The sequence below is a fragment of the Artibeus jamaicensis genome, unplaced genomic scaffold, assembly GCF_021234435.1.
Source record: "Artibeus jamaicensis isolate MK-2021 breed Jamaican fruit bat unplaced genomic scaffold, CSHL_Jam_final contig_354, whole genome shotgun sequence".
Taxonomy (NCBI): domain Eukaryota; kingdom Metazoa; phylum Chordata; class Mammalia; order Chiroptera; family Phyllostomidae; genus Artibeus; species Artibeus jamaicensis.
This window is the reverse complement of record NW_026521803.1, coordinates 957,883-967,866: the sequence shown is the minus strand read 5'-3', so window position 1 is coordinate 967,866 and position 9,984 is coordinate 957,883. Positions and strand designations below refer to the sequence as shown.

General features: G+C 42.3%; 1 pseudogene; it reads right to left on the bottom strand.

Moving 5' to 3' along the window:
* Positions 1 to 5,964: 5,964 nt before the first annotated feature.
* On the bottom strand, positions 5,965 to 7,031 carry LOC119034737 (growth hormone-regulated TBC protein 1-like; annotated as a pseudogene).
* Positions 7,032 to 9,984: the final 2,953 nt, after the last annotated feature.

The window sequence follows — 9,984 nt, the reverse complement described above, 5'->3', positions numbered from 1 at the left end:
ATCTTTATTGAGATATAATTGATAAATAATATTGTATCAGTTCTTGTTGACTTTGGTTTTAGTTTTTAAACATAGTATTAATTTTAGGTGTATAACATAATAATTTTATGTATTTCAAATATTATTTGTATAACTAAACTTAGCACAATAACTTCAGTTAACATCTGCCAGCACACATGGCTACAACTTTCTTTCCTTGTAACAAGAACTTTCAAGATCTACTCTCTTGCAACCTTCAAATATACATTACAGCATTGTTAACTATGGTCGCCAGGCCATTCATTACATCCCAGAACTTATTTATCTTATAACTGGAAGTTTTATACTTTTGACCATTTCCCCACATTTACTTTACCCAGAAGTATTAGGACCAAAGAGTTTTTCAGCAGAATCCAACCTGAAGGTACAGAATCTGTACTTGGGTAACACATAGCTTCTGCTAATGTTTTGCTGAGAGTAATTTGTTGGAAACAAATGCAATTAAGGTTGAGATTTGCAGGAATTTGGGTCTTAGTGTCTTAAATAGCCTTTATGAATGGTTGGTGAAGCACCTTTACTTCAAGTCTGAACACCGAGAAACTGCAGCAGAAAGGAGACAAAGGCTTCCCAGAGTCATCACGCAGGCCCCAAACCTGTGCTTATCAGCAGGTAGGAGGAACCAGGTGGGGCCAAGTCATGACTACAGAGCAAAGCCTTGCTAAAACTCAGAGGCTCGATATCCTTTGTCACACTTAATAAGTGTTTTAGCAAGGGGCAATACCAGACCCATGACATATAACATGTATAGGTTTTTTGGAAGTAAGTGTATATTTGAACTGCACATACAGGTATTCGCCCAACTAACTGAACCATACCAGTCAGGGTTCTATAAGTTTATTTTAATCATTTTCATGTCTTAGTACTTGTGGTCCTTTTAATAGAATTCTTACGGAAAGAACTCTTTAGTATAATATGAATGATGGTCATCAGAAATTGGAGGACACAGCTGGCAATTGCACTTGTTCTGCTCTGAGCTGAGGTCCAGGCTAGGCACAGACCGAGATTAAAGCCATTGGTCTAGGTGGGCTTCGGTGGAGAGGGACAGACCAATGCCACCATCCAAAGACGCTTTTCTATCCAAAGATACTTATTCGGAACAACTTTGTTTGTAGAAACTCCCAGGTGAAGCACACAGTACACAAAGATAGGTGACAAAAAGTGTAAGACGCAGTGAGCGGATTTCCCAAGTGTGAAAACTGTCACAAAGAGCCCATCAGGGTGAAGCCACTGAGTACCTGTTTTATATACATGGAGTCCAGAAGGTGATACACAGCAGCAAGCCAAGATTCATTTGATCAGGATGGTGGCAGTTTGCAGGGTGGAGGGTACCCAGCTGGACATTATCTGGCAGGGTGATTTTGGCAGCTCACATTTTCCATCTTTATTCACATCTCTTCATTATTTAAAGAGCAACTAATGTAGGACCTGGCACCCAGTTTTCAGTAAGTAGCATCTCTGCGGAATGGTGTTCATACAAGACTGTTTAGATTTACAGTGCCTCTAATTACATATATATACAAACAGGTTTCTGATTTATCTGCTAGCAAATCTGGCCACTGGAATCCACTCAGCCTTCAAACCTTATATCCTGAGCTTTAGGATAGTGGCACAGCCTCTATTCTTTCACTTGGGTGGTGCCCCAGATTGGGAGAGTAGCTTCTAGGGCCTCTCTGCAGAGTCCACGCCCACTCCAGAGCGGGTGGCTCCTGCAGAGGCAGTTTTTCAACTGACTGTCTGCAGGAGACTGCTGATGGTGTTTACTGAGTGGTGAGCTACCAGTGAGAAGGAAAAGGAGCTAAAGGTCAGAAACAGGGATTCAAGGACAGCATTATAGTGGGGAAAGGAAGCAGGGCCAGGCTGTCTGCCCTGGAGTGAGGGTTGCCCAGGAGTGAGGGCAAGAGGCCTCTCTGGTGGGAGCACCAGGTCTAGGTAAGGACAGACTGGAATGGGGACTGTTCTCCATAGCCCATGCTTGGAGGTAACACTAGGTATGGCATCATGGCACCCACTGCCTGACAGGACAAAACCCAGAGTCATCAACAGTTCATCTCTACCACATCATCGCTTACAAAAGTGGTAACAAATTTACAGAATAAAAACACTAGCAAAAATACAAGCAAACCCCAACAACAACAGTGAGGGGCAGTATAAAATTGCAAACGGAAATGCTTTATCCCCCTCTTCACTGACTTAGCGGTTACTGACTTTTAGACGGACTCGAACATCTCCTATGCACTGCTTCTTAGCAGTTGTTCATAAATTTCTGCACCACTCGCCATGACGTGAACTGCAGTGCTTCTCCGCCGCCACGTGGTTTCCCTCCGCAGACCGCAGACCGCAAACCGCAGGGGCCTGGCGGCACGCGGATGCACAAACTGCATTCCTAGAGGATGGTCCCAGCCAGCATTTGTCTGCCCTTCTTACCTAAGCTTAGCAAGGATTCATTTTGCTTTTTTATCTTTTCCTCTCAATAATGAGGTTCCATAGATATGGGTATTTAAATTAATAAGCACCTCAGCCTTCTATGGACCAGTCTTTCCCCAAACCATGAATTTTCCATGATAGGAGGGATTAAGAATAGGAGGGCAGAGAGTCGAATTTCTCAATGTAATTTATTTTGCCTTGGTTTAAGTGAAATACCAAAAACACCCAGTGGCAACAATATAGATTATTAATTTGCTTTATCTAATTTTTATAGACTAATTTTAGAAGTGGGCATTTCTGCAGTAACAATATGCATAATTCTTTGAAAGTAGATAAGAAATGTAAGAGTTCAAAGGAAATGTTTTAACCAATTCTACTCATAAAGGGTGAGGGACCAAGAGGAAAACTGAAACATAGCATCACAGGATCATAATCCCAGAAAGGAGTTTAAACTTAATGACCTGTCTGAATTAGAGATTCACTAGTGGTATATATACTGATCACCTGTCATGAAGATGGAAACTATACTAGAGCAGTATTCTGTAGGTGATCAGCATATAGACAGGCGACTTCGCATCTTTACTTCCTGAGCACCAGGTATGTATGTTTACCTACCCACTAGACTGCCCGGCCTGGGGAGAGCACAGGCTTCCCACCCACATGCAGGTAGAACACACCGTGCACTGCATTTACAGCTGTGACTCCTCCTCCTCATCCACTCCACGCATTGCATTCAGTCACCAAGTTCTGAGCCTGACGCAGGCCAGATGAACAATTTACTAAGAGAGATAATACAGGGAGTGGGTTGTAACCTCTGAATTTGGCCTTGATTTGCCCGTCAGTTTGTTGCTAGCTGGTCTCATCTGCCTATCTCTCACACTTCCCTCATCACCGCTACAAGGCTCATGCCCCATTTGCCCTGCCTTTTGGCTCTTCATCTTACTACATCATGTTTGGACCATACCCTTCCCCACAGAGAACCTGCATAGACTGGCACACAGGCAATAGGATGCTCTCAGGTTTGATCTACAGCATCAGCCCCCATTCATGTCCTCATAAACGAATATTTTTCCTCATCAGTGCTTGGAATTGTGCCTAGCAACCTGGACCTAGAAAACTGGCTCATAAATTGTTGCTTCTTCCTTTCCTTCTCCCTCACAAGGGACTTCCAATTCACTGGGGCACACAGCATGTTCTCAGGGAAGCATCTGATGAATAAACAAATGATCAAACATGCTAATGAAAGATAAGCCAAGGAGAAAAAAATGTTTGGTAACAACACATTGGGCAAATTATCCTTGCTAACTTTCAGCTCATTTGCTTTAACCTGAGATAACCAGAGAGCCTGGTTTTGCAGACAATGAAAAATTCACTTTAAATATGTGTGAAGCTATGTTTGCAGGAGACATGGGAAAGTTCTTGGTCCTCAGAAGCTCATTCACATATGTACAGGTTAACACCATTGTTTGAGCACTTGAGGCCAGTGAAGACTCAGGCCCCATTGACCAGAGCATGATTTTACAGTGTGCCCTGTGCACTTTGTGTTCACTGCCAGAAGCTCAGAGTCAAATTTGATTCAACTACAGCAAACATTATGAAGCAGTTATACTAACCACATGCAAAACCTCTTTCATTGGCCTCAATTAGTTATTCCTCCTTTATTAACTTTCTCATATATGTCTTTGTTTTGATCTTCCATACACATTAAAATAAATTACCCAAAGGACTTCCTTCAAAAACACTGAGGTCTACACTCCTCGGTGGCATTGAGCAGTAGGAAGGAATTAGACCCTGGGTTTTTGTCGTTCTATAATGCATTCAGCCTTTAAGACCAAAACTCATCATGCTTACAAGGCTCAATTTCCTACAATGTCAAGTCCCATTTTGTGAGCTGGAATCTCTTAGGAAACAACTTTCTCGTTTTGAGCTAGTCCCCAGGAAATAAAATCATTAACATTAAAATGTTCTATATTAAATTGCTATACTAAAAACAACCCATAACAAGTAGAGCAAAAAGAAAGTCCAAAGTAACAAGCTAGTTAGTATGTCATTTCTTTTTTTATTTCTAATTATCTCAACAAATTGCTGAGTCCTTAGAAATCCTCATTATATTCTCTACACACTACAGAAAAGAGAAAATGTGTGGTTAGAACAATGCATTCCTAGTTTAAGGCTAATGTAAACCAGAAGTTTAAAACTCCAATGATTTTAACAGTACCAAACTAATAAAGAGTTCTTACTTGGAATCGTGTATCCCTCTAGGGGGCCATGGATTTCAGATGTTATTCTAAAGGTGAATTAAGTCTCATCAGGAGAGTCTCTACTCCCCTTTTCAGGTATGTGTTATCAAGGAGCCTAGAGGCACATTAATGGTCCCCAAACAGATGGGCTTCCCCTTTATGTGTTCCTCTCTTCTTGGGTGAAAAAAGCACAATCGCACTGAGCAATTGTGTATAAGAGATTTCTTAAATACATCCGCAGCTTTTCACCTGTTCTTGAGCAGCGAGTCTGAACCTGGAAGCGGTAGGCTTCTAGCCCATTAAGGACTAAGCACTCTTATTCAGATCCTTACCCATTCTGTGGCACAGACATGCTTATTCGAAATTATTACTATCTTCAGGAACATTAACTCCACCCATTTCCTAACTGGCTTTCCAGAGCCTCCAGTATTATCAGGAGTAGGCTAAATATTGCAATAAATACTGCCCCCCCCAATATCAGCATTTCAATGGAATACAAATGCTTATGTCCCACTCAACTCATGGGTTAATGTGGAGCGGAATCTAGTAGTAGAGGGTGGGGTGGAATGGGCCTGGGAGTGCTTCCTATACTCTTTCTATCTTCCAACCTTTTCTAGGTCCTTGGTGGAAACTTAGGAACATGGAAATTTGTGTGGAAGCTTTTCTGGATCAAGCCTGTAGGTGGCACTCTTCATTCTGCCCAAGGGTCATGTGGACACATCCATGGGGGCATAAGGCTGAGACCAGTAATTTGACCCAGTGCCTGAAAGGAATGAAACCGGGGTTTGGGGAGAGCACAAAGCAGTCTTCCGCTCATATTTTGTGGCCCCCAATTTTCTATCTTTGTTTTACTAGTTTTCACCTGTTCTTCAGCAGGGAGCCTGAACCTGGAAGCAGTAGGCTTCTAGACCATTAAGGACCATTCACTCTTCTTATTCAGAGCCTTACCCATATGATTTTACCCATACGATTTATACCTAGTCAATAATGATTTTGGTAAATAGTCTATTTGCCAGGAATTTACCCTAGTAAGGGATACATTGAATAAGCTGTTCAATTTGTTCTTTGATTCTAATTTTTTAAAAATGTTGATTAAATACAAATGCACATCTCTCACATTTTATATATTATTGTCTCAGGTAAAAAATGTATCTCTATAAATTTGACTTCATTGCTCATCGGTTACAGAAAGACATGAATTTAAATATCTTTTTTAAAAAGGCCACCTCCTAAGGCGTAGAGACATCAATTATTTACATGACTAAAAAGGAGAGCAGTAAAAATTGGTCAACTCTGAAAATGAAGCCTCCCAGTTATTGGGGAGAGGGGAGTGTCCAAGCCACCCCTCTGCCAGCAGCTTGGCCTTGCAGCTCTCTTGAAGACTGGAGACGGTGGGCATAGACAAGTTTCTAGGATCTGAGAGTATTTTCTGCATAAAGGTGTGACCTTCAGTCACAAAACTTCCTTTGGTGATCCTGAATTTTTCACAAATGTCTGCAATGCTGGTGGTTCCCAAATAAAAGGCTGAGGTTACTTAATCAGGTCAGAGCCACCCTGAAGAGAATTTTCAAGCTTTTGTTGAACAAACAATCCCAGATTCTAAGTACCATCTCCACAGGCAGGATGTCCACAGACAGGTAGGTGAACCAGTGGACATGACCAGGGTCCACAGGATACCATACACAAAAATCAGGGCCACCACCACTGGCTGTAAGGTCCTCACCAGCTTCCCCAAGGCCTTCTGGTCTCTTTGGCCCCAGTGTCTCAGGGTTGTAGTAATTAGCTAGTATTATTCCAATAAGAGCATCTAATAGCCAATAGGATTCTTTTTCATTCTTTGTGATAAGAATCATACATCCCACTGTAAAACTCATTCCTTGGCAGTGCTTCACACTGGTTGTGGTGCCTATAGGCCAACAGCACATTTACGGGGTCTTCTGTAAACAGGGATATGCACTCCTGAGAAATTTTACATTCACCAGGAAGGTCCTGTTCATATTTGTCTGGATGGCCTCCTCTCTACCTGGAGAAATCAGTGGTAATAGCTAGGGTTCCTCTCCATCTGGGGCTGGCCTCCAGTCACCCCTCTCCAGACACGGGCTCTATGTTCGAGGGGAATACCTTTCTAGATGTAGCGTTTCACTGTCATGCTTTTCTTGACACTACTACTTCCCTTTAGAAGTCTAGACCGTTTTATTGCTCTTCTAGTGAGTATCACCAAGGAAGGTTTGCATAAGCTGCACAATCAAAACCTTCAGACTTTTCAAACCCATACAGATCATCCTGGGGACCCCGTTCTGAATGCATACCATGCTCTGTGGGCTCCATTCAGAGGAGAAGGTGGTCACCCAGAGCTACCCAGAGCCCAGACTTTGCCTGGGTGGGGATGCCAAGCCAGTCTCCAGTGACTCAGGGAAGCTAGAGTCATTCCACCACTGCTGGTGCTATGAGGCTCTTTGATTCTGTTTTAAAGCTTGTTTCCAAAGTCTCTACCTTACCTACCAGAACCTATGGACTACGATTTCACTTTGTTTCTCTTGCCCAGGTTCAAAGTGTAGTTTTAGAAAATGGGAATGGGAAAGAGAGAGAGAAAGAGAAAGAGAGGGAGAGAAACATCCACGTGTGGTGGCTTCTCGCCTGCCCACCCCTACTGGGGACCTGGCCTGCAACCCAGGCATGTGCTCTGACTGGGAGTGGAACCAGCAACTCTTTGGTTCGCAGGCTGGCATTCAATCCACTGAGCCACACCAGAGCGGGCCAAAGTGTCTTAATTGGAAGTATAACTCACATGCCTCTAGGGTCAAGGCAACAGAATGTAGTGGGGGTGAATGTGACTGAGATAAAGTGAATTGCTGAGGCTGCTAAAACCAGGGAGTGCACCCCAGAAAGAAGGGGCTGCCCTGCAGCTCCTACCAAATATTCCCAAGAAGGAAGGTGGCCTGAGGTTTTAAGAGCTTCTACTTATTTGAGAGACCCAACAACCCAGACCGTTAAGTAAAAGGTCTTCATTTGTAAATGTTGGCCATTCGTTAAACTATCTTTAAATCTCTGAGCAGGCCATTCAACATACATTCAAGGGCCAGACTCAGCTGACTGGCTGCGATTTTGCGACTTCTCTTAACTCTTCTGCCCTGGGAAGTAAAGATAAGAAAAGAGTTCAGAAAAAATCAGAGCACTGAAGCCCAGGCCTCTACAAGGAACAGAGGTGAAGGATAACTTCTGCTTTCTCACAGGCCTGGTATTAGGGGCTTAAGGTATTCATCTCAGTAAGGATAATTAAGACTCAGAATTCTACATGTTGAACACCCTTGTTATTTCTTTGCAAATGTTACAAATACAAGATGTATGTGAAAAAGTCAAAGGTCCTTTTCGTGAACAAACGAAAGGGTTGGTGGGTCAAACTTGATGCTACTGAGCAGTAAACTGATGTGTGTGTGTGTGTGTGTGTGTGTGTGTGTGTGTGTGTGTGTGACCAAAGTGAATGGAACCAGCTCCAGTTCCTCAGTAGTTGGCAGCCAAAGACAGCCCCAGGAAAATTTCATGAGAAGGAATATATTTATTGCTAGCCAGAGGCAAGGACAGGGTCATGTGCCCCTGAGCAAGAATAGGTTTCATCTTTATTCAAGGAAATCATGCTTAAACATCAAGGTGAGCTTCCTTAACACCTTGTATAGATGGGGACATTCTTGATCATGTGCAGTTAGAAAACATGGCTATACATACATCACATGTTCAAAAATGATGGAAAACTCCATCTCCCTCCCAAGGAGAGTTTTGTACTATAATGATGGGAATCATTTGTGAGGAGCTCAATATAGAGTTCCCTTGGCTGCTTTGGCCAGCATCCGACAGTCTGAACCAGATTAGCCAGATTGGTCCCCAGGTTCTGCAAATCATCCCGGACTTCTCCATGAAAAGACAGCTCTGGCATTCATCAATGTCAGGATGGCATGGGTATGGAAAAAGTTTAACTAAGCCTAAGCCCTTCTCTTAAACTCTTAGCAAATTGCAGGATATGGTTACACAAACCTTATAACATCTAAGTGTGATCTAAGTGAGTTTACAGGCTAATATAAGCAAAGTTGTGAACTCTAAATCAAAGTTAGTCTATGCTAGGCTACCTGCAAGGCTTCATATATGTAGTTTAGGTTGTAGACTGTAGTATGGTATGTGGTATGTGTGTGTGTGGTGTGTGTGTGATATGATGTGTGTGTGTGGTGTGGTATGCGTATGGTGTTGTGTGGTATGTGTGTGGTAGTGTGTGGTGTGATGTGGGCAGTGTATGTGTGTGCTCACTTAGTCAGTGGAAGTTGTCTATATTTAAAGTGTCACATAATTTTAGCCAAATTAGCAAGAGTGCCTGGCAGAAATACATAATTTTATAGTATTGTTTTTTAAATCATGTTAAGGAGTAGTGAAAAATGAAAGGGATGGAGGGTGAAGAAAGAAAGGAGCATAGTCAACAATATAATGAAAAATATCTTATAAACCACTTAACAGCTACAAGAAGACTAACAGGAGGAGAAATAAAATGGGAGTGGTAGACACACACCATGAGGCCTGCCCAGCAGTGATCTGGGTAGGGCTTCAGTGGAGGGAGTTCCCACTGTCCAAGCAACAAAGCAATCCTAACATCCTTTTTTAGGGATAGAATGAAGCAGGAATCCCTCACCGGGGAGGCTGTTGATGTAGATGACTTAATGATCCTTTGCAACACTGAGATTCTGGGACCACCAGGACAGAATTTACAGAAAGAGAAAAGGTTAAGTTACAGCATAAACCAAGTCCCAAATCAAAAGGACATAAATACATAAACGCTTAAGGGAAGGATATGAATTAAGAGAGGGATAACAGAAGATAGTAATTAAAAGAAACTTGAGGTTAAAGGACACCAATACTTTAAAGTCATAAAAGGAAAAGAAAAAAGTGTGTGTGAGTCTCATGTGTGTCTATCTGTCTGTCAGGGAAGAAGAGGATTGCTCCCAGAAACCCTTGCTGTGTACAGGACTTCGCCGGAGGTCTGACCTTTGCTCACTTTCCAGTCATATCCCTGCTTGCTCAGGAGCCACATCTGTTGTTCCTGCATATGGCCCAGAGCTCAGGTTTCCAGCCTGAGACACACTATATGCATTCAGTAACAGATGCAGTATTATTTGAATTAGTTTGTTTAAAGTTATTTTGTTTTTATTCATTTGCTAGTACTTTCTTTTAAACATCATGTCTCATTAATAGATATCTTTTTTTAAAGGTTGTGATGGAAATATGTTATTGTAATGGCCGT